We start from the raw sequence: 25,720 nt of genomic DNA, 5'->3' as shown, positions 1-25,720 counted from the left end.
TGAAGGATGTCAGACATCAGCTGGGAGAGCGCAAGGGAGAGCATGAAGACAGTGACATTGTGTGCCTGAAAGTAATGGCACAGTGTGTTAGTGATGGAGGGGCAGGCCTGGGAGGGGCAGGAGGGGTTGCAAAGCATGGAGTCCGTCTGCTGAATGACAAAACAGGAAGACATTTAAAGGTGCTATGGATGCCAACTGAGGATAAAGACCGGCACAGGAGGCAAAGTCTGTGATGGAAAATCTGAGACAGGAAGAAGCCACGGGATCAAAAGAGGACGCACAAAACGGGTGAAACCTGCCCAAGCTGGAGACTTTGGTCTTTTCTTCTCTTGGAGATATACAAGTTTCTTGGGCAACAGTTGATTCTGCAGTTCTCGTACACTGTTTCTTTTCCTCCGAGCCTCTAATTTAAACAATGCATTTTCTAAGTGAAGCGATCCAAACATACCCCATCCCAGGCTATAAAAGCTCTGGAACGAAGTGGTCAGTGGGAGAAGGAACGTCATTCAACTTGATTATGTTGGTGGAAACCAGCTTGTGATCTGTTAGGATTATTTAGAATGTAAATCCCACAGATAACAGAAAGTAACTTATTTCTGGTTAGCAAAGTTTCACCCATTTCTCTTCATAGTAACTCAGGCTCTAGACAATTTTGAGTAAAGAATTGTCTCAGGACTTCCAGACTTTGGTGCACATGCCAATGCAATAGTAATCGTCTGCTTACATTTAGGGAAACACCTTACCGCCCGAGGAAATAGTTAAGAAAGTAACAAGAAAACTGATAAATTAAACTTCGGTATGCACTTTCAGGTCTGACTTGTTCCCCAAAGTGCTCCCTAGTCATTTAAAGCGGTTCCTTAAAAATCCCTTTGTAAAGTGGACCTTTTTCCAGGCTTAGCACAGGTGAATCCTCCAGGAGAGAGATAATAACAGGCATGAGGGATGATGAATAATATAAACTTCTTGGAAATTAAACTACATTTCATTAATTATAATAGTGAGGTAGCACAGTAATCATGTTCCATATTCATTCTATAAAATGATGATGATGATAAAGGGTGGTGTTTTTTTCTTAGCATTTTTTATTTCAATATAATGATAAAGGGAATATGTTTGAAGACAAAAAGCAACTTGAATAAAAATGAAAAGTACTGTAACTCTCTCACCACCTAGTCAAAAGCCTTTCAAACTAAGACAAATGCCTCTAAGCCATTAGAAAAAAATCATGGCAAACTTATGTGTGCCTCAGCCCCCCTACTTTGCATTTTGATTCATATTTAAAATATTGATTCCATCAAATGGAGGAACAGTTAGTGTCAGCAAGAAGATGATGGAGAAAATGAAGTCAAAGGGGAACAATGTAAACAGTGGATTTATTTATTTACCCTTAGGTGAAGGTGCCATATTTCACTTATATTGAACATTTATTCAATTTATTTTATTAATTTAATCCTCCTAAAGTACTACTTCAGACTCTGATGCAATTTCAGATCAAACAGATCACTGCGTACTTGTTGAATTCATGGTTAATGATACATGAATTTATAATCCAGAATGATTCATAATTGAGTGAGCTACCTTATTTTACGCCCCTATTATAGGAGAGGTTCAAAACGAAAGACTGTAATGTTCAAAGAAGAAATGTGAAAGATACTGTGGACATATTTAATGTCCATATTTAAGTTCTTGTTCATTTATTATGTGGCCATGGAAGGGGTGTCAAACGCTGATGAGAATTTCAGTTTGACCCAGCAAAAACGAAGTAAGCAACACACAGTATTTCATCCATTATGTCCACTTTCATAATGAAGGATTGGTTCCGTAATACTTTTTATTCAATCTAATGTCAAGGTCTTAAAAACAAATTTTGAAAGCACATAAGAGGTTCTTTCAACAGCTGTATTTAGTAACAAATGACAGATATCTATTAATGCAAGTACATCTTATATAAAATATTTTAATATGGATTTTAAGTGATAGTATATTCTTATTAACATCAGGTGTAAATTGACACATCACAGCAGGTCTTTTAGATGAAAGATCCATTTAGCTCCATCTTCAAATTATGGATTGATACAATATTCTACGCCATAATGGTTCCAAAAGTATTGTCAGTGCTATGTATTATTCATGTTTTCAGGTGCCATTGTTTCAGATCATAATAGAACGTCTCACAATTGCGACTGAAGTTGATAATGAACTGAAGCAAACTACCTAACTGTAGGATTTTAATGGGTCACCTAGTTGGCCCTCAGGACATATGGGAACTATACCCACGTCAGAACATGACATGCTCAAATTGGAGAAAATAAAAATCCTTCAGTCCTGAATGATCTATTCCTACCACATCAGTACAGTATACTTGAGATGATATTTTTAAGGGTGCATATAATCATCAGGTATGATGGTCATCGTGGGGAATTTGATTTGTACATTAAAATGTTTAGCTGAATTAAAATTGTATGTGTTTAAGTAGAGGCCAATATATTTTCCATTAGAGGTAAGACAAGTTATACTGTGTAGCTGCGGAACCTAGGCCCTGGGAAACTTGCTTTCCGAACTTGACTCTGCGTTCACAATCACCTGGATATCTTGCTCATGTGAAGATTCTGATCCAATACATTGGGGGTAGGGCCTGAGATTCTGCATTTCTCACAAGACGCCAGCTGATGCTGATCAGTGAACCAGCCAGGCTGCAGAGAATCGCCGTGGACATCCAAACACCTACGGGCTGCTTCGGGATTCCCCACTCTGTGGAAAGTACTTCCCTAGCATTTACCATTTCATAAAGATGTTTCACTGAGATAATTAACTAGAAATTCTTGTAAAGGGTTGTTTAGCATAATAAACAACTCCATCTTTGGCACCCACTTTTGGGGATTATCTACTTTATTTCTTGGGTTTAATACCCAATAAGTGTTAGTTTAAAACAAATCCTTGAGGGAGCTCTATTCTCTGAGAGAGTGGGTCCAATGGTAGTTAATTATCAAGACCTTATAAGGCGGCAGATCTAATTATTGGCAAGTGCTTCCTACTTTAGCTGATAGCCGCTATCCTGCAATAAGAAACTTTGCTTCCAGTTTTGTGTTTTGGAACTGACCAAAATTAAATCTAACCCCTTTCTCTATGTCAGCATTGCTAATATTTCATGGTAAGTGGTTTTTAAATTTTTCTTTATAAAATTTTATAAATTAATTTAGTTTTAAAGATTTTATTTATTTATTTGAGAGATTGAGAGAGCAAGCAGGAGCAGGGGGAAGGGCAGAGGGGCAAGCAGACTCCATGCTCAGTGGGGAGCCCAATGTGGGGCTCAATCCCTGGACCCTGAGATCATGACCTGAGCTGAAGGCAGATGCTTAACTGACTGAGCAACACAGGCACCTCTATTTCTTTAATTTAAAATAACTAAAAAAAAAATTTTAATAGAATACCTTCTCTTGGTTTAAAAATTGGAATGAATCCGAAGGTTACTCTGATGTATACTGTGGGCACGGAGTTTACCACACCGTGCCTGTGATTTAAGAGCAGCTGACGTCCAGCCCCCACTCCCAAACAGTCACCAATCCACGAGGGTTCCTCTCTTATTACTGGGGGACCCTGAAGGGCAGTTCACATGGTCTGCCAGAGGTTGCCTGGGTGGGTGGAGCTCCAGTTGCTCTTGTGGTAACCTGTTCAACCATTCATAATCTACTGCTTCCTTCTCCTGTCTGCTCTCCAAGTTAGGCTTCCTGGGAACATCTCCTAGAAAGCTACTTGGATGAAAATCATCACCTCAGGGTCAGCTTCTGGGGGAACGAACTCAAGCCGAGTATGAAGTAGAAAGTTTCCCTCCAGTCCCTGACTTCATCCTCAACTCTGCTCAGTACTCCCCACCCCGACACCCAATAGATAAGGTACATTTTCATTTTCCTTCCCAGTTTAAACTTTGTGAGTCTCTAAGCAAATATAGAATGCTACTCCTCTCTTTTTATATAAAATATAGCAAATTATACTCACACTATTCTGCACCTTGTTTTTTTTTTTTTCCCACTTACTCTATCTTGGAAATCTTTCAGTTATAGTACACAGAGTTCCTTCTCATTCCTTTATATGGCTGCATGGTGTTTCACTGTATGTAAATGACCAGCTGGTCTAAACCTCTTTTGCCATTTCTTCTCCAGTTTAAACACCTCCATTTTATTCAGTTACTATTGAAAGACAAAGTTTAATCATTTTTATGATCTCTTCCGGCCACAAACCAATTTATTGGTGTTATTCTTTTTTTCTCCCATGATTTATTTGAGAGAGAGAGAGCGGGGGAGGGTGGTGGTGGAGGGAGAGAGAGGGATAGGGAGAATCTCAAGCAGGCTCCCTGAAGAGCATAAAGCCCAACACAGCTCAATCCCATAATCCTGAGATCATTACCTGAGCCGAACGAGTCTGATGCTTAACCGACTAAAAGTGCCCCTATTGATGTTATTCTTAAATTATCATACCCCATATTGAACAGTTATCTTATGACATATGGTATGAAACACAATGGTTGAATACTGTGAATATTCCTCTTTCTGGAGACAAAAATAAAGTCTAATATAACCTGTTCACATGGTTACATGGTAGGGTGATAGTGAATTTGTAAATAGGTAAAGATCTAAAGGTTTTTTCATTCATCCTGTATTTATATAATTGACTTATTTTAAACATAGGTCTGGAACTTTACCTTTTTATGTCTATTATATGTCCATTGCTTCAGCTCTATGTCCTCATTCATTTTGATAACACAATTATTTGCTTCTACTTACTAAACATTTAGTGTGTGCCAAGCCCTGTAATGTGTACTTTCTGTGTATCATCATTTATCACTTTTTTTTAAAATTGGTGTGTGGGTCAGTCATTTTCCCCATTTGCAGCTGAGGAAACTGATACCTGCTATCTTTATGTAAGTTGTTGGTAAAATCACACATTACAATCTGACTAGGGATTAGGCCATGAATGGATTTCTATAGAGAATACTCTCCTGTTACATTAGTCAAAGTTCTCCAGAAAAATAGAGCCAGTAAGAGAGAAACAGATAAAGATACAGATATATATGAGGTGATTTATTATAGGCATTGGCTCATGCAGTTCTAGAGGCCAGGAAGTCCCACACTGTCATCCACTATCTGAAGAACCAGGAAAACCACTGGTGTAACTCCCAGTCTAAAGCCAGAGGCCTGAGAACTGGGCTATTGCTGGTTAAGTCCCAGAATCCAAGGGCTCAAGAACCTTGAATTCCAATGTTGGAGGGCAGGAGAAAATGGACGTCCCAGTCTAGAAGAGAGAGAAGGAATTCACCCTTCCTTTGCCTTTCTGTTTTCTTGGGTTCTCAAGGGATTGGATGACGCCTACCCACATTGCTGTGGGCAGATATTTTTTACTAGTCTACTAACTCATATGCTAACCTCTTCCAAAAACAGCTTCGCAGGCACACCCAGAAATAATGTTTTACCAGCTAGGTAAACATCCCTTAGCCCAGTCAAGTTGACATGTAAAATTAGCCTCACACCTGTTTAGCAAGGATCAATAATCAACATGCTTTAGATAATCATCTTTCTCAAAGTTAATATTCTCTATGGTATGATTATATACTTTTCACCATTGCCCAGAAGAGTATCATGGTTGTGAGAGATTTAAAACCAGTCACATAACAACAATAACAAAACCCAAAACACTCTACTGTGTTAACTTTTTCTCCTGGAAAGAGGGATTTGATTGACATGACTCATTGTCATAACCTACACTGTGGACTACAGAAAAATGCTTTGCTTTCCCAATCTTTCAATCGGCCACTTCAGGAATGAGTCGCCCAGTTTTGCTAGCTATCTGCCCGTTTCTAGATTTTGGAGAGTTATAGTATGATTTACTCATTTCTGGTTTTCCAACACCTCTGCCATCCTGCAGCATCCCTTACAGATGACGGAGGTAGGTTCTAGTATTATGAACACAAGTGATATCCTGGACAAAATCCATCTGAACTTTATGACAACTCACTTTACAGAAATCCATGCAGTCTGTGACCTCCCCCGGGTCTCAAGCTTGTTTGTCCCATTTGAACCCCATTTCTGGTGGAGGAAGTGAGAGATAGCAGGCATCCACGAGTTTGCTCTCTCACTGTCATTAGTTAGTGACCCATCATCGGCCTCATCTCTGTCCAGTGGTTCCTTTTCCTCCAAACATTCCATAAAAAGTTTCTTTTAAAAAATTATTTTTAGAACATTTTGAAAGCTGCAGATCATTACTTTTTTTTTGACTTTGGCCTTTCACATACATGACTCTTCTGTTCCATGTCCTCATTTGTTCAAGTCTTTTTTTTTTTTAACTTTTGTAGTTACTAACTCATTGCAAATCATTCTGTGCAGACCCATTATTTCTATTTGCTATCTTGTAAGAATTTAATTTATAAAAACCTTCCATTGCTTACATCACCTTTTCCGTCACTGACCGGGGAATTTTACACATCATTTCCAGCAAACTGAAACCTTTCCCTGATCTAGGTTTATGGTTCTGAAAATTCCCTTTTAGAATTTTCTGAAGACAACAGATAACTGCTGCAGAGTGGGAAGCAAGAGGATGTCTGGCAAGCAGTACCGTGTCCCCCTTAATATGGTATTGGCATCAAAGCAAAACTTGTGCATGGTTTTAATATCTAATGTTGCATGATCTAATTTATGAGAACTTGAAAAAAATCTAAATTTGTAGTGCACTATAAAATTATTTAAGTCTCACTTTATGAAAAAAAAAATGGAAAGAGTGGAAATTGTCCCAAATTTTAAAATTTCATCAGGGACTACAGTTTAAAAAGGTAGTCCTAGTAGATTGTATTTATGTTACTTCCACAAAAGCCTACTCACCCAAGCACGTGATGTGATGAGCACTGGGTGTTATATGCAACTGATGAATTACTGAACTCTACATCTGAAACGAATGATGTACTATATGTTGGCTAATTGAATTAAAAAAAAAACTTATTCACCCCCTTTGATGCCATCATTTGAAACACAGTGGAGTTTGGATGCACCTTTCGTGACTCCGGTGCTGGATTTTAACATTCTAATATCGACTATGATTTAAACATTATTTTAAGCTATTTTACAATAATCCATGTATCTTTAATTAGCCACATATCTTTATCAACTCATCTTCATTTCAAAAATCTTGGAAGTATCTGTCCTCTCATCTATTCCCCTAAATCCCCCTTGGTGCTGAGACCACCCACCCCTTTTCTAGCCCCCCACCCTTTCCCCACCCTCTCTCCCCACTCTAGGACAGCAAGCAGCTTTACTCCTGTTTGTTCAGTACCATGGCTCCTACTGAGAATGACATCTGAATAATTGTTATATGGCTAACATAATTTGAAGGCCATCTACCTGGAATCTGTGATTAACTGAACTGAGTATTTTATTCCTGGTGAGTTTAAATTATACAGTAAGACCTGGTAGAAAGACGAGGTTTGACCAAGTAGTTGAACAAATGGGCTTCATCCATTCACTCTAAACTCTTCTTTAAAAATGCTCAAGAAGATAAACACAACTTCATAGCTATCCGAAGCCCAAAGTGAATTTCTAACAACTCCATCTTTTAGGCAGGGAGGTGGCTAAGCAATTCTTGCTCTGTTAACCTGGTAGAAAAACAAGGTCTTCACTAATGTGGTGGAAGAATAAGAAATGCATCTTTTATTAGAGGCAGAAGTTGTGCTGACCTGCTGACTCTTTCCTGAGTCACCTAGAACCAGAATCCTACCTTCAATAGCTCCTCTGTATAAATTCATTATAAGGTCATGGGAAAAAATTACATCTACAAAGATAAATGGATATATAGTCTGGTGGGATGTTCTCATACATTACTACCAGTCTAGGACAGATTATTCAAAAATAAGTAAGGATGAAAAGATTCAAATGACATTTAATAATGTTGAGTTAAAAACCATGTACTAAGGTTCATGTGTTATATAAAGCCATTATTTTCTAAGCATTCAAGATATCTAATAATATCTACTCAAAAATATATAACAGACTGAAAAATATTAAATACATTCTTCAAACACATGGTAAAGAATATAGCCTCTGAGTATAAGATAAAATTCATATTAAAAATAAGCACTCTAAAAACTGGATAGTAAAGAGCAATCTATCCCCCTCCACCACGCCGAAAAAACTATTGGCCTAAAAATGAGATACAAAATTTTATATATTATTTTGGAGATAATAAAAGTGAGACTGTTATTCATAGCATTTTGTGAGATCCACCAAATATAATCCAAGGAACAAATGTAAAACATGACATTTATATTTAAAATATAAAAAGAGACAATGAGGCAGATTTGGCCTGTTGGCCATAGTTTACCTACCCTTGTTCTAAGAGATGACCTTGTTAAGAGGCATATAAAATTTTAAGAGATTGCTTACCCTTAATGAGAGAAAACAAAAGTGTGCAGGAGATGAAAGAGCTGAACTTTTGTCAGCACTGTTCTATCCCCTTTCTAGCCCAGTCATGAACTTATATATTCAGTGATAATAATGCATTACCTCCGTGCCAGACAAACTCAGTACCATTTCCCAATGGGCCTGCATAAAGCCTCAGAATCTTTCTCAACCCAGTTCTCTAGACCACAAACAAAAATGACAGACAACATGAAATCTATTTGCCATCCCTGATGTTCTATACTCTTCTTAGAGTCTACCATCCAGAAATTGATCAAGTACTTTGATGTGACTGGGATCTCACAGAATAGAGAGGGGCCTTCACCTTGCTTTACCTAAATTGTTGTAGCCTAAGGTCATATATTTTCTTGGAATCGCATCATGCCCTTGACAAACATTAAGCTAACAATCACCTAAACCTTGAAGCCTTCTCCATAAGGTTGCTATTAAGCAGCCTCTCGAACATTTTATACTTTATAATACCCAACTTCAATTTATTGAAATCAAATTAGCATGCCTTTGGAGATTTTTGCCAATCAACATGGTTAATAACAACGGTCTTAAACAGGATCCCTTAACACACCATTTGAAACCGTCTTACTCATAACCAAAATAACCATATTTTAAATTACTCTCTGCATCAGGTATTGAGATCTTTGGATTAATACTTATATTCAATAATACTTATATAATATTTACACAAAAAGTACATTTTTTAGGGTTTATAGGAACTTTTTTTTTTCCAAACCATATCCTTGGTTTACTAAATTAAAAAATAAGGTAACTTGTTCTGGTACCTTTGAACTTCATGCATGGACTTCAGCCAGAATAAGCTTTAGGCAAGTAGGGCTTTCAAGGTATTTCTTGATTTCCAACTATATCTCTTGGTTGAGCAGAATACCTGTCATCATGAAAGATAAAAAGAATGTATACACAATTGAGTTTCATAGTGCTAAACAATAAAAAAGGTCAGTTATTGCTGTAATACAGCTATAAGACATTAAATACTATCATGAGAGAGCTTTGAAAAGTTACAGGTGGTATACAAATGTAAGGAATCATTTTTAACAAGTATTTGTTGCCTTAGGGTGGACAAGATTACTCCATCTATGCATTTCTAGAACAGAGATGGAAGACGAGAGCAGCATTCTATAGTCTTTAATTTTATTATCCCCTGATTGTATTTTCTTCATTTTCACTTTGTTTTTTCAAAACATAATTATTTGCCTTCTAGGGCTGATTTCCTTGGTGAAAAACATGGCAACACATTGGTAAACTCTATTGCGATAACAGAATGCTTTCAATACAGTAGTCTACTTGGATATATTCTTATGCAGGGGTCAGCAAACTCTTGAGGTCAGCGAATAAATATTTTAGGCGTGGCAGGCCAAGAAGCAAGGTCCTGACTCTGAGCAACTGTGCTTACTGAAATAATGATAGTCTTTTTTACATGCTACATTTCAATATGTAAAAACCATCTTGGCTCATAGACCATACAATAATGGGTGGGCAAAATTTGGCCATTGTTTGGTGACCCCTGCGTTAAGGATTGACCATTAAACAAAAATAAGATCACATTGGATATTCATCCAAACTTGCAACTAGTGACTTACATTTTGTGTAACAAGATAGAGGACAGAGTTCAAAAATCCCCTCCATTTTTTTTTTAAGATTTTATTTATTTATTTGCCAGAGAGAGACACAGCGAGAGAGGGAACACAAGCAGGGGGAGTGGGAGAGGGAGAAGCAGGCTTCCCGTGGAGCAAGGAGCCCAACGCGGGGCTCAATCCCAGGACCCTGGGATCATGAGCTGAGCCGAAGGCAGACGCTTAATGACTGAGCCACCCTGGCACCCCTCATTTCCATTTTGACCACTGAAGTTTCATGTGATAAGTTGCCTTCTTTCAACTGAAAAAAAAGAAAAATTAGAACCCAAAAGATTCCTGTTCTTTCTCTTTCGATTAACAAATATTTATTGCCATTTCCATTTACCAGGCTGTGTGCTGGGCAACAGAAATAGATATTAAGAACAATACCATGGGGACACCTGGGTGGCTCAGTTGGTTAAGGGTTTGCCTTCTGCTCAGGTCGTGATTCCAGGGTTCTGGGATCTGAGCCCTGCCTCCAGCTCCCTGCTAAGGAGGGAGTCTGCTTCTTTCTCTCCCTCTGCCCCTCCCCACCTCTTGTGCTCTCTCTCAAATAAATAAATAGTCTTTAAAAAAAAAAAAGAACAATACCATGAACCTAACTAGACCCTAAATCCATTTAAAAACTGTAACATTAATAAATAATGCCTCCTAGTTCATATAAATTTAAGTATAGGTCTCATAAAGCAATATATAAAAGGTTTAAACATGTCTTTTCATATAATCCACAAATGAAACATGAAATCCTTTCTTTCAACTAACCTTCAAATCTGTTTCTCCTACACAAATAATTTTAATATAAATATCTTTAAGAACTTCATAATAAATAATCATGCAGCCAAAAGCTTAATACACATGAAGCTCTTTAGTATTCTAATGAACTGTAGAGTAAATGTCCACCCATAACTTAAAGAAGAGTAACATTGCATTCTAAGGTAGAAAATATAAAGAAGAGTGACAAGTTCCCCAAAGTAGAAGTTTTATTTCTTCTCTTCCAAAAAAGAATTAAACTGGTATCTAAAAATGCAGAGAAAATTCTATATACCCTCAGGCATCCTAATTTGTCACTGAGACTAACTGTAGTGGTGGTTTTTCATGTTTTCTGGCTACGTGACACATTTCGAGCATTTCTCCTGTATTGGAAGAATTCCTCATTTGGGGAGAGCTGCATCCCCACAGAAGCAATGGAAAAAACATGCTTTCTCACCTCTCTCTCAGATCTTGGCTTTGCCCACATGAGATTTCACTTTGGAAGAAGCAACATGGAGAAACCGGGGCCATACATACAGAGTCCATTTTCTCCTCAGAGTAGAGGCTCCTGGTTCTCAAGGACAAGAGGGTAGAAGTTCTAGAATCGCACACACAACAGCAAGCAGTGGCAAATGAAGCTTGGTGTCCATGCCAACTGGCAGTGGCTCTTCTCAGGAATCACTCTTTTGTATGCTTGGGTGGTATTCCTTGCTTTGTAGTCTCCAAGGCTAAGTGCTCTGGCCCTTCCTGTGAGGTCCCTAACTTTATTTGCCTTATGTTACTGCTGTGGGTTGAACTGTGTCTCTACAAAATATATGCTGAAATTCTAATTCATGGTACTTGTGAATATGACCTTGTTTGGAAATAGGGAGTTTGCAGATGTAAAGTTAAAATAAAGTCATGGAGCATAATCCAATATGAATGGAGTCCTTATAAGAGAAAATAAAGGATACATGGAGGAGAATGCCATGTGAAGATGCAGAGACACATAGGAAAAATGCCATGTGACAATAGAGGTAGACATTAGAGGCAGCAGCGAGCCAAGAGATGCCAAGGATTGATGGCCGCTGCCGGAAGCTGGGGAGAGGCTGGAAAAGACCCTACCCAGAGTCTCAGAGGGAACATGACCCTACGGGCACCTTGAGTTTGGACTTCCAGTGTCCAGAACTGTTAGAGAATATGTTTATACTGTTTTAAGATACCCAGATTGGGGTATTTTGTCATGGTTGCCCTAGGAAACCAATACAGCTGGGTTCCACAGAAGGAGAGCCTAAGACAAGGATTTGGTGCAAGTGATTTTTTTTTAAGAAAGTGCTCCTGGAGAAGCCAGCAAGGAAGGAAAGAAGCATGACAGGGAAGGATTTAAAAGCCAAGTAAGTGTGAGATCTCAAAGTCCTAGCTGAAGTCCAATCCTGCAAGAACTCCAGAGTTTAAATTACAACCAGAATTTGTCCCAACTGCAGGCAATGAGATGACTTGTATATTCCCTATGAGGGGAGGCAGTCAGTCACTGGCTGAGGGCCACCCTACCTGACCTAATCTCCCTGGCCCTTCAGGCCTCCTATGCATGTTGGCAAAGCAGCAATCATAGTTTTGGAACAGGCGTGTGAAGAAAGTTGCAGGTGCCAACATTAAAAAAAAAAAATTACTGGAGTATCTGCATATAAACACACAGAGTTAAAGGAATTTGAGGGTATTTGAGCAAAGCATGGGTTGTATCTACTATATCATTAATAAATTTCTTTTCTTTCTTCTTTTTTTCAAGACTTTATTTGAGAGAGAGTGAGAGAGAGTGTGTGAGCATGAGTTTGAGTAAGAGCAGAGGGAAGGGCAGAGGGAGAAATAGGCTCCCCGTTGAGTGCAGAGCCCAAAACAGGACTCAATCCAAGGACCCTGAGACATGACCTGAGCCGACACCAAGAGTCGCTCGCTCAACTGACTGAGCCACCCAGGCGCCCCAATAAATTTCTTTTCTGCTCAAGTTTCCCTGAGTGGAGTCTGTTGTTTGCAACTAAAAACAATCACTAATATGCCACCCAACAGAACAAAGATCATCTGTGCTTTTTAAATGTAAAATAATAGCTCAAAATCATTCATCTTTTAAAACAGAGAGGTTCCTAAAATGTAAAAAAAAAAAAAAAAAAGCCCAATTTTTATAAAGCAAATTATGTTTTAAATGCATTATGGGAAACTCAATAATGAAATAAAACCTTGTGAAATGTTGAGTAAAGTGAAGACTATTTCTATCAATATTCAAGTATCAATTCTGACATTACATACTCTTATAAACCTACTCTTATCAACAAATACGTCAAAAGTACCTCTTGTTAGAGAAGACCATTCTTGGGACTATAAAAAATATAAGATTTGCTTCCTGTTTTGCAGGGGTTTATAAGCTAGTATCCATAGGCTCTTTGGCTGAGTCACTTAACATTTCTGAGCCTCAGTTTCCCTTTCTGTGATAATATTAATATGAACCACAATGGAAATCATCACATAACTTAAATAAATATCTTTTGTGAATGTAAACAATTATATAAATATAATGGTATTAAGAAACACATAAAATATGGTACATACAGTAAGTGCCATAGGAATTCCAAGTGAAAAAAAAAATACCCAGTTCACAAGACCTATGGAATTCTAATGGCAGGTCTATGCCTTTCAAAGATAAAGGTGCACTGAACACTTGTCACTGGGTTCAGGAAACCCTTGAGCCATACATCTAACCCTTAAACATATATCTGCTGATTTTAATTCCAAATGCATCAAGTGAAATTGTACTTATAACTTACCTTCCCACAAAGCTTGCCTGCAAGGAGAAAATGCACCAAGGAAATAACAGGAATGTCTAAGGCCTTGACAATTAAATTTATCAAATAATTTGAGAAATCGGTATTCTGATGAGTAAGCTTGTGTGTTATGAACTTGGTTGATAGAAATTTGGCCTTAAGAGATGACTCAATTCTTAGTGAATAAAATCAAGTTTGTGAGATTTCAAAGTGATGACCAGGCCCTGAAATGTTTTCAATTCACTCAGATACCCTAGGTCATGGCTTGGCAAGTAACTGGCATCTTCTTTCTTGAAATTTTTATGCTATTTATTACATTTTAAATAAAATAAATGCCATGATTTTCTTTAGGCTCTTGAGAGTCGCTTTAATTAAATCTGTAGGAAGCCTACAGAACTCAAAAAGTAAAACAAACAAAAATAACAGTCTATAGAAAAATGCCCATCAATTCTGACAGCTAGTTTGAATGCAGATCATAGTTTTGTGGACTGCTGGTCTCTAAACCAGAAACTATACAAACCTCTGCATTTCTTTCTCTTTTGGATATAATCTCTTGTTAGTGGATATTTGAAATGTGTCTATGGTAATTTGATGCTTGTTTGTTTTTCCATCTATTCTTAGTATAAAGGAATGGCAGGAATTTAAACACTTTTTTTTTTAAGGATTTTATTTATTTAAGAGACAGCGAGCTAGAGAGTGAAAGCAAGCACAAGTGAGGGGGCAGAGGGAGAGGGAGAAGCAGGCTCCCCCCTGATCAGGAAACCTGACATGGGGCTCAATCCAGTCCCAAGATCCTGGGATCATGACCCAAGCTGAAGGCAGACGCTTAACAGACTGAGCCACCCAGGCACCCAAACACTTCTCTACTTTTACATCCAGGCAAGCATCATTGAAAACATTTCCATTCAAGTTAAGATAGTATGTGGATTTTTCAGGCCTGGTCCCTCTAGCCTCTGAAAGAAGATTATGTACCTTCCTTTTTCCTTTTTTTTTTGGTAATATCTGGATCACATTTCCTCTCTCTTTATCACTTCAATTCTCATTCTCTCTCTCAAGTCTTCAATCTCTATGAACCCACAGACCTGTCTTTTCTTATCCATGCACACACAGGTTTCTGTTTGTTAGAAAGGAAAGATAAATAGAGCAAAGGTGGGGAGGAGAAAGTGGGAAGGACAAGACAAAGGGAGGAAATAAAAGAACTGGATGCAGTTCACTTTTAGTCAAGCATGAACACATTCCTACATGAAAAAAAAAATTCTTCAACACCTGCTACATGCAAGACTTTGGGCTAGGTGTTGGAGAAGATAAATTAGATAGTAATTTTCTACCTAATAGAGCAGATATCATAGATTTGTGAACAACCTAACACAAAGTAAAAGACAGACAAGTTCCATAACAGAGGCATAGACAAATGCCCATGACGAGGGAGAAGGACGACAGCCACTTAACTGGGGGATGCTGAGAACAGAGAGTCTCGTGGAAAGACGGCACTAGAGACTGGCCTCTCAGGATAAGATTTGCTTTTCCTTCCAGTTTCTCCAATCAGTTTCACCCCACAATTTTTCAAGCAACTTCTCTAGATCCTCTTCCTCATCATTTCCTAGCTAATTTGCCTTCTACTCTTACTCCATCCCCAATCTGATCTTTCAAAGAATACTTGTGACACTTCTGCATTCAAACCCCACATTTTGCAGAATTTTTTAAAAAAAAGTATTTTAAAAACAAAACTAGCTCACTTCTTAACTTCCCTAATATGACATTATCCCAGGTGTCTTCTCACCTTTGAACCAGGCCACATACTCTAATTGAAACTGTTTTGTGATTCCGCACACCACCCTCAGTGTCAGGAATTTACCCATCTGAGAAGTCTTTAAAGATCTACTGTAAGACATGATTCAAGACTTGTAATATTTTTATAACTTAAATGTGATGATGGAATCACCTTTAAAAATCTTGTTTTTTGATCTGTGCTTGGCTTCCACCAAGACTCAGCACATGGAAGCACCTTCAAAAAGCATATTCTGCACCAAACTACATTAATAAGAAAATGGATATATTACTAAAAATGTTGAAGGAAGACAATAGGATTTACATTGCTCTCTACCCTGGAGAACCAGTCCACCCACTGGGTACTATTGTTCTTCTAATAAATCATCCTTCATTGACTGCTTCAGGCCCCCTTTTCTATAGACAAAAATAGAAGATTAAATTATCTTTGTAGAACAGAATGAAAATTATGTAAAGAGTCAAGATGTGGTCCCATAACTTTAAGAGTATAAATTAGAAAGTGAAATACGATAGAATAGGTAGACAAGAGAAGTACTGGTATTCTCATCTTCTATCACTGGGGTGTTGAGAGTAGTCAATGATCATAAAATGGCAATTCAAATACATTATTTAAAGGTACAAAGTTCTTTAGAAGGCAAAAAAAAAAAAACCATCAAAAATTGGTATTAAGGGGGGAAATGGAAGTTAGCAGGGTAGTATAAGTGAGGTAGTGTAATTTTCTCATCTTTTATGTCTGATATTTTTTATTTAAATTTGGTAAGTTGTGATATAGTAATTAAGCATATCATTTAGCTTTGGGAGGCAATCGCTCCAAAGAACTGCACAGGAAACCATTAAAAGTGATTTCCTCAGTAAGACTGAAAGTACCAAGGAGTGGGGTGGCCAACTGCTGCTTGCATTGTAAGCCCTGTGTCCCATTTGATTTTTTTTAACTATGTGCATGGATTCCTTTATTAAAATTTCACAAAGGAAAAATGTATTGGGGAAAATATTTTTAACATCAATTACTCGAATGAATAGTTTTGATATTTTTTGGTTGAAAGAGCCTTCCCTAAAATACAAATCATTTTATTCTTAATATAACTAAACATATACTTCCTTTCCTGCTAAATCTAGATGCTAGTAGAGGTAAGCAGATTCAGATATCAAGGTTTAATTAAGAAATAATGGGAGAACCATCTTCAGAGGGACACTGTTTTATTTAAGAAATATTTTTTTCAGTGTGAATTAGATCCATTTAAAAATATTTAGCTTCAACTGCCCAGTGCAAGGGCATCATTTGAGAATCCATGTCCTAAATATTCACAACTGGGTTTGTCTCGCCTAAAAATAGAGACCCTCTATTTCATCAAAATGCATGCCCCTGTGGGTGGTGGTTTGTGTTAGTCTCTCTCTGTGTTTCCTCTTTTCTTCCCTTGCTCTATGGGGCGTTCTAGGCTGTCAGGCAGTTTGTGCTCTCACTGCTTGTCTGTTTTGTTCCTTTTTTATTTCCTTTCCTTATTCAATTACTCTTTCTCTGTTTGCCATCCATGTAGCAGCCTCTGAGTATGTTTTAAATTGTTACATTTAGTGAACAATTTGTTATCCGGTGCTCTAAATTCAAAAAGAGATCAAGGTACTATTTTTGTACTTGTTATTAAAATAATGAGGGAAAGAAGGAAGAAAGGAAGGAAGGAAGGAAGGAAGGAAGGAAGGAAGGAAGGAAGGAAGGAAGGAAAGATGGAAGAAAGGAAGGAAGAAATAGAGAGAAAGAGAGGACAAAGGGAAGAAGCTACAAATTCAGGTAGAAAGAAGAGAGACATCTTTACCTTCCCTGAAGTAGCCCTTATTTAATTTTTCCCTTTGTGCTTCAGAGGCCTTCATGGAAAAGAGCTACCACGACTCTAGTTGACATGGTCTAAATATTCTGTTTTTAATCCCAGGGTATGGAAAGAGTGGTTTTTTTTTTTCCAGCTTTATGCAGGTATAATTGACAAACAGAACTGTAATGTATGGAAGGTGCATACTGTGATGATTTATATATGAACTGTGAACTGATTCCCTAGGGGATGGAGATGTTGACAAAGATATTGAACCAAATATTAAAAGGCAGGACATTCTAAGGGAGCTAAATCTTTTTTCAAAGCTGGGGTAACTTGACAATTCAAGTTTGGTCAATGAAGAATGAATTTTTAAGCAAATCACTACCAACATCAGGCAGGCTGAACCTCTCTTTTGACAATTTTCTAATGATGTAGCTGCCCTTTGGAGAACATAGATCTTTAGACATACTCTCAAGTGCAAATAGCCTGAACACAGATCCAGAATCCTAGTATGGGCAGGGACTTTAGGAACAGCCTAATCCCGTATCACAGATGAAGGATCCGAAGTCCAGGGACATTCAAAGATTTGCCTGTGTTACAGCTCAGTATCACAAAGAGGCAAGCTATGGAAAGCCAACCCATTCAAAACTTATTGAACTGCACACTTAAAAATGGGTGTATTTTATTTGATGTAAATTACATCTTAATAAAGTTAATTAGAAGTCAGTGTTTTCCCTTTCTGTATCATGTCTTTGGCTTCATCAGTATGCTATTGAATATTGCTTCATTCAACATGTATGTGCCCCAGAGACTGTCCAAGCCCTAGGAGTAAATGATGAGCAAAACAGATAGGTTGCCTGTCTGCATGTAGCTTACAGGCTACTGGGAAAGAGACATTTATCAAAGAATCACACCAATGAAATGTAACTATGCTGACAAGTGCTAAAAGGGGAGTGCTATGTGTTCCAATAGCGGGTAGAAGGGATTTTTGATCTAGTCACAGAGGTCAGGGAGCCATCCTTAGGGGAGGAATCACTGAACTAAGCTCTGAAGACCTATTGAACCTGGGACAGAGGTGGGGCAAGAAAGTGGGGAAACACATGTTCCAGGCATGGGGAAGAACATATTCAAGACAGGCACTTTCAAAAGTTGAGAAGACACTTTCAAAAGTCAGAAGACTTGTGTTGGCCGAGACAGGCACTTTCAAAAGTCAGAAGACATGAGGAACCCAGAGAGTGAGGGAGAACATGGTGAAAAAGCCTTTAAGAATTCTGTTAAGAAAAAGCTACATTAAGCAAGGTTGTGTTCATATCATAGAATTGTAGAAATCAAATGACCCCAAATAAAATTATTTTTGTTTGGCATATTGACCAAAAGTAGTTAACCAATGAAGCTAATTCATTAAGTGTTTCTATCAATGATGTCAAAAAACCACAACAAGCTGATTTGACATTTAAATAAATTCCTTTCAATTATTCTGTGGCACACAAGTACTCCGTTACAGGGTACATTCCTCACAGCAGCTGTTTGATTGCTTTAACATACTTATCTGTAAAACATTCTGTCTTTGACTAAAATAGTAAACTTTAATTGATTGTATTTTTTACTTGAACGAAATACCCATAAACACTAATAACTGGAGTAGCTGCACTTTATCATACAATTAGTCAAGTCAATGAAAGTTGAAAAAAATAAAACCAGTCATACTGGTCTATGGGTCACTTTTAGAACAAAATTTTAAAATGGTCACTTTTAAACCAGAGGAGCTAATTAAGCTGCCTGTTGGGAGGCATTGATTGTTGAGATTCAGAAGCCCAACTCTGGGACATCAGTTGGAGCTGGGAAATGTAAAACCTGGAGGTAGGACTGCCCAGCGGTTAAGAATCTGAGTTCTGGAAGTTTAAAGATCTGATTCTACATCTGGCTACACCACTTTCCAGCTCTGTGACCTTGGACAATACACTTAATTCCTTAATTTTCTAATCTGGTAGTTGAGGACAATGATAATTCCATTGCAGACTGCTTGAAAGATGAAGTGACGTGACATAATTATCCAATGTAAATATTGACACTCCTATCCCCACCATTATGATTAGGTGATATAAAGCAGCTCTTCAGAGTCAACAAAGTTAACAGTCTACAACATGGGACTCCTTGACATCCTCTCACAAATCAGTCAATTTCAACATCAGATGAAGTAGCAATCTATGTGGCTATGTTGCCAGAAGTCAAAATGAGACATCTGTGCAATTGTTGGTGATCAATAACTATCTGGGTCAGGTTCATAGAGGCAAAGAATCCCATCTTGGGTCGAGATGTGGACACTCCCTTACACAGCTTTCTGAACGCTGGCTAGCTCTCTAGACAGGTGGGAGTACGCCGGGTCTAATCTGTTATAAGGCTTGTTTTAACGAAGTTGAGTGGATATCATAGATCACTGTCTTCTATTTTTCCATGCTAGAATGCCTTTGGAACAAGATGCTTTATTTTCATGGTAATTTAATCATTAAATGTTATTAAATAGGGGTTATAAAAAAGGAATTATTCCTTAGGAGCTGGAAATTGAGGATTTTCTTTTGAGCTGCCCCTCATTCCCCTTTTCGTTGTGCCCTTGGGATTAGTTATTTAGCTATTCTATACTCTAACTTTTTTTATGCAAAATGAGAAAAATGCCACTTTTACAAGTAGGCTGTAAATTCCTAACTAATGCTTAAAGCATGCTTTCGCTCCTTTCATCTGAGAAAATTAAAGTAAATGAAAATATTTCATTATTAATAATCTAATTCTCTTTGAATCTTTGATTAATACCATTTTAATATAGGAGATTTTCAAAATTGGGTCATATTCTATATCAATTTTTGAGGGTGGAAGCTATATACAAATAGATAAATTTGAGTTAAAGCCTATTCTCCTAAGAAGATCTAAAACGCACATAATGCCTCATGAATTAAGCATAAAATAGCAGGTGCAGGTATCAACTTCCATCAAGAACTACTAGTATATTGTTACTTTAAGGATTTTATTTTCATTAGTGGTGAGAGAGTCACTTTTATATTTTTGAAATTTTCAAAAATGTACAGCATTACCCATCCTTTGATTCACTTCTCTTAAACATAAATTGTGGTTTTTGTCAAAGAGGCATTGTGTATCTACTGGATATGGCACAATTAGGCACAGATTATCATTTTGGATTGGTGAAGATTTTTTTTTCCTAAATCACTAATTAGAGTGTACTGTGAAGTATTTCTCACCACCATACTCTTTATGATGCTCTGTTAAGGCTTTCAAAAATACGGTGATTTAACATGAATGGATATTTTCAGGGAATCTTAATGAACACTGACATTTCAGTTGGACCTCGTTTTGTTAGCGTCAACTTTCTTCACATCCTTCTATTAAATGTGTAAACCTACTAAAATATAAGGCACATTCCAAAGGGAGGGTCTGAAAGTGTTAAAAAGAAAGTGTCAAATACGTTATAAACTTCTGCCACTGAACTCTGCATTACCCTTCCCCTTTCATATTTTCCAGTTAACATGCACGCAGCTGCTCATGCCATGTAATCAACTGATTGTTACACAAGCATTTTCTAAAGCTATGACAATCTCAGATTTATGAGGTCAAGAAGTGCAGACTTAATCCATTCAATAGCTGCAATTTATCGTCTGATTATAATTGTATACACAAACACAGTAATGATTTAGATGACATAGTGTAAAGATGAAATCCGTTTATTTTAAAAGGGTTTCTAACCTTTAAAATATGTTGCCATGAACACCTTTCAATGTCCGCTTTTAACAACACAATTATTATTGTTTTATTGATCAGGGTTTTATTACAGATTTGACACTTATATTTCATGCTAATCGAAAAAGGTGTAATTTTTCTGCACAATTTTAACAAGAATATGACTGTAATTAATTATATCACTATTATGTTTTCAGTGTCTAGAAAGAAGTGCTTAATTTATCACGCACGTCTTCTACAGCATATGGAAACCTCTTTTAAAAAGACAGGGTGCGTGCTCCTTCCAGAGATGATAGGATATGACATGGGCACGGTATTTATAGATTTCTGCTGCCATGCTGACCTGGTTTTACAGTGACAGCTCTTCTGGAATGGGATTGTACATTAGCAACTTAGATCGCCAGGGTGGCACCCAATACGGCCATTGTTTGGTCTAGTAACACTAATTAGTGGTCATTCCTTAATGCCTTCATAGATCAAGAAAACAACCTGCAGACAAGGCCAAAGTGGTGTGTTGAGTAACACCGCAATATATGTTTCAGATATTTCTTCCACTTTGCCACTTTTAACAAATGACTAAATGTCCCTTGCCAACATACTTAGCTATGTATGGCGGTTTTGTTCATTTAATACTTACTATGATACAACATCACTGGTTGTCAGCTTAGTACATACCCTAAAATATGCACACACGTGTGCACACCACACTTATGTATATATGTAACATCTATATTGATCTTTAGTTTTTTGTTAATGATCTTCTACTTTTCTAAAATATCATGGCTCTGTTGTCCAAGAGAATTAGAATCTCTGCATATAGCAGTATAATTTATGTGTCAAACAAGATTTTTAAAATAATTTGCATCATATGCTAATAAAGCCAAGCTTTTTCTTGTTCAATTTTTATACATCGTTCGATAACCACCTTATTAAATCACATAAATTTACATTTCACTTTCCATCTTACCTGCATATATGAACTACATTTCATTACATACTGCTGTCCTATAGTCATACCATTAGAGTTTCTATTATATTAACCCATAAATTCTAATTAATACATATAATTTGACACATTTAATATTCAGATACATGGTTTTGTGTTTCTTAAAACTCCTTACGTATCATAAGGTTTGATCTATCTCTATATCTCTTTCCTAAATTTTCAGTGTGATGCTGATTATTTTAGCCTATTAGAAATAATTTGATTTAAGAATCTAAATGGGAAGGCATTAAATATTTAAAAGAATTTATAAATATGAAATTCTATACTGAACATTATGTAGAATGGTTGAAAAGTACATAATATATTATAAGATGGCAAATGAAGTAAAATCAATAGTTGAATTGGTAGCGTGTTCTACTGTAATTAAACAGCCATGCTCACTTGCTTTCCTGCCATACTGTTTTAAATAGCACAATCCCAATAGAAAAACACAGGCTAAGAGTTTTTCTTCCGCCTTTGAAAGAAGTCAATCAATATTATTATGATCAATACATTTTATCTTTACTAGAATGGTGAGAGAAAAACATCACAAATAAAAATGAGCATTTGCTACTAATTCAAATTTTAGAAGACATATTATACGTGTTCTTGCCACATGTTATCTTAACAACACTCTTATTCAAAAATTTTTGTTTCCTCATCACCAAAACTATAGTTATAGTATTAGGTCTGGGTTTACTTGAAACTTTGGATGTTAAAAAAAAAACAAAAGCAACAAACAACAAAAACAAAAAGGCCCTTTGCTTTCTACTTTATCATTTTGCTTCTAGTTTTAAGTCTTCTGTGTTGTCAGTGAACCTTGTAATCATTAGAAATATACAGCTGAAACAGTAGAAGGATTTGTAAAATGTTCATTAATGGTCTCATACATTCAACAGTATTTATTGAGTACCCACAATATTCTTCACACTATCCTAAGGCCTGGTAAGTCATCAGTGAACAAAACAAATAAAACAATAAAGATCCCTGCCCTTACAGAGTTTATGTTTTAGAATGGGAAAGATATGCAATTAACCTATGGTAAAAAGTAAACTACACAGCAGGTTAGAAAGTGAAATTGGTATGGAAAAAGAAAAAGGAAAGAGGACCAAGGAAGTGAACGGCCAGGGGAGGGTGAGGTTCACATCATAAATAATGTAGTCTGGGTAAGAATTATTAAGAAGGGGTCGGGTCACCTGAGGGAAGATTCCAAGGAAGTGAGGGAAGGAGCCATCTGATATCTGTGGCGATAATGTTCCAAGCAGAAGAAACAGCCAGGGCACAAAACAATGTGGAAGTACTTCTGGAATGTAGGATGGTTGTCGAGTGCTAAGGCTGGAACAGAAGTGAGAGTTGGCGGTGGAAGACAGAGGGTAAGAGCTGTGGGGGCAGATCTGAGAGGTAAGGAGGAAGAAAGCAACAAGGGGTTCGTCACTGGTGTTCTACTCTGAGTAAGATGGTGGACAGAGCAGGGAGTAAGATGGTGGCTGTTGAGCAGGGAGGAGCCTGTGCTACTCTAACATTTTGAGAAGTCATGTAAAAAGGGTGTTGCCATGAGAGCAAGCTGTCAGGAGATATGCATGGAGCAGGGAGATGATGGCAGGAATCTGGTGGAGAGAGGAGGGAAGGTCAAACCAGGCTCTAAGCAGTAGCACTGTGATGGAACACAACTTGGGCTTAATTTAACATCATTCTTCACTGTTGACACATACCTAAATGCTTAAGTACAACTATCTGGAAATCAGAAACTATTTAGGTAATGCTTCTGTTTTCAGATGAAGATCAAATTCTAGAGAAAGGACTTTCTTAAAAAAGCATAATTTATACAAAATTCTTATAGTTTCCTTTTTCTGTCCCTCCTAGCCAAAATAATTGCTTCCATATTATTCTTGTTTCATTATTTGCAAAAGACTCTACCATAATATATAGTATTATTTATTGAAGATTTTCTTATTATCTCTGAATTTCCATGTTCTTTGGGGGAACTGAGATGATTTAAACAGATCTATGGGCTATCAATTGCCTTCATAACCATTCATTTATTCCTTCATCAAATATTTTGAGTACATACTATGATCCAAGCACTGTTCTTGGGAGTTAGGTTTTAACACACTTGGATTTTGAATGTCAACACTTATTTTTCTTTAACATGTACCTTCATCCTGGCTCACTTAAGTTGATTTCTTAAATCCTTTATTTGTAGCATGCACTCTCCCCATTTCACACAATGTATTTCTTGAGGATTCACACCTTGAAACAAGTTGTAACAGAAAATAGAGAGTTTCTACCCTGAGACCTTAGTACAAGAAGGACACACATGTCTCATCATCATATAAAGTGGAAGGGATAAAGGCCAAGAAAGAGCCTTGAGTATAGTCCTATGGCAGCAAAGAGGTTTTGAAGAATGAGTAGGACTTTGGATGAAGGGAGGAATTGGAGGGAGGGAGACGGAGAGAACATTCTCCTTCCTACTCCCACAAGATGGGAATGGTGATAGATACCTGCTGTAACACATACACCTTGTCTTCTTTTCTACCTTGTGATAATTTCTGCTATGTTAGGTTTGGAGTATGTTTGTGGTATGGCTTCTTCATGGCTGAAACTAAATACATGAGTTCTGCTGTATTGAAACACAGAAGTTCTTAAAAATCATCACATTATGCAAATTCATGCAATAAAGACCACAAAGCTTATGTGGAAAATAGTGTTAGGAGTGCAACACTCAAAAACAGTGATGCATAAAAATAAAAACAAAAAAGGAACACAATAAAAGCAATGGCATAATGGTGCACAGTTAAGAAATACAGCAATATGACAATAAACAGGACACTTCACAATGAAAGCAACAACTACATTTTGCTCATGGAAGTGAAATTGGTGTTAGAAGGGGTGCAGCTTATCAGTTATTATAAATGGTGGAAACAGTGTTATCTGGAACTGACTGGAATGCTGTAACACCACATGTGAATGGGTGTGGTGTGTAACACACGTGGTGAACCGAAGCAGAGGTTGAAGGTATGCCTGTGTGTGCATTTTGTATATATCTATGTGATCTTGTTTAGCTGGGTGCACTTCCTGCATTTACCTAATGTGTCTTGCTGACAAAATCACACACATGCAAATGCAAAATTCACAATTTGCTGAATTGTCCCCCTGTATATTATTCGTGTTTTAACAAATCACATTTTCAAAACAAATATTATAGCAGAACTGCTGTAGTTTGCATTGGTCTTGAACTTAAAATTTAAACAAGCCTTACCCAGACAACTGGATTTTCAAAGGCTTGAATAAACCCCCTTAGGACTGGTGCAGTCTCACTAATAGGCTTATATGAAGGATGGTACCTTCGGTTGATGAGAAAATACTGCCCCTACCTCCAATGGTGCTGCCTAGTGAGCAGAGGTAAGGCTGGATTTCAGGTCTAGGTGCTTCTCAGCCAGACTGATAATATGCTAAACTAAGATGAACTCTGAGAAGTTAACAAGCTAAAAATTCACTGATTGCCTTGCCAGAGGTTCTAGGGTTTAATGTTGATGTTCTGTTTCTTTTCAATTGCTATAGGTGTGTGTTAAAATGGCTTATAAATGAGTTCATTCTGTCTATTGTTTAACAGCTCCAAAACACTATTGTTAAAAAGTCCGAACCTATTTACTACCATTTCATCATCTAATGATGATAAAGAATCCCATTAAAAAGCCCAGAAAAGTAGAAAGAAAGAAAGAAAGAAAGAAAGAAAGAAAGAAAGAAAGAAAGAAAGAAAGAAAGAAAGAAA

The 25,720-nt window shown here is 37.2% G+C and overlaps 1 long non-coding RNA gene across 1 annotated transcript in view; it reads right to left on the bottom strand.

Moving 5' to 3' along the window:
* Positions 1 to 25,720, bottom strand: part of LOC141374248 (uncharacterized) — a 61,908-nt gene that overhangs the window by 24,029 nt on the left and 12,159 nt on the right. The window contains exon 2 of the long non-coding RNA XR_012380992.1: positions 9,236 to 9,339. This is a non-coding gene — a long non-coding RNA (uncharacterized lncRNA). The remainder of the gene's footprint in view (positions 1 to 9,235; positions 9,340 to 25,720) is intronic.

This window comes from Callorhinus ursinus, unplaced genomic scaffold (assembly GCF_003265705.2).
Source record: "Callorhinus ursinus isolate GAN/ISIS: 27379988/994484 unplaced genomic scaffold, GSC_fseal_2.0 scaffold15, whole genome shotgun sequence".
Lineage (NCBI taxonomy): Eukaryota > Metazoa > Chordata > Mammalia > Carnivora > Otariidae > Callorhinus > Callorhinus ursinus.
This window is presented reverse-complemented; position numbering and strand designations above follow the sequence as displayed.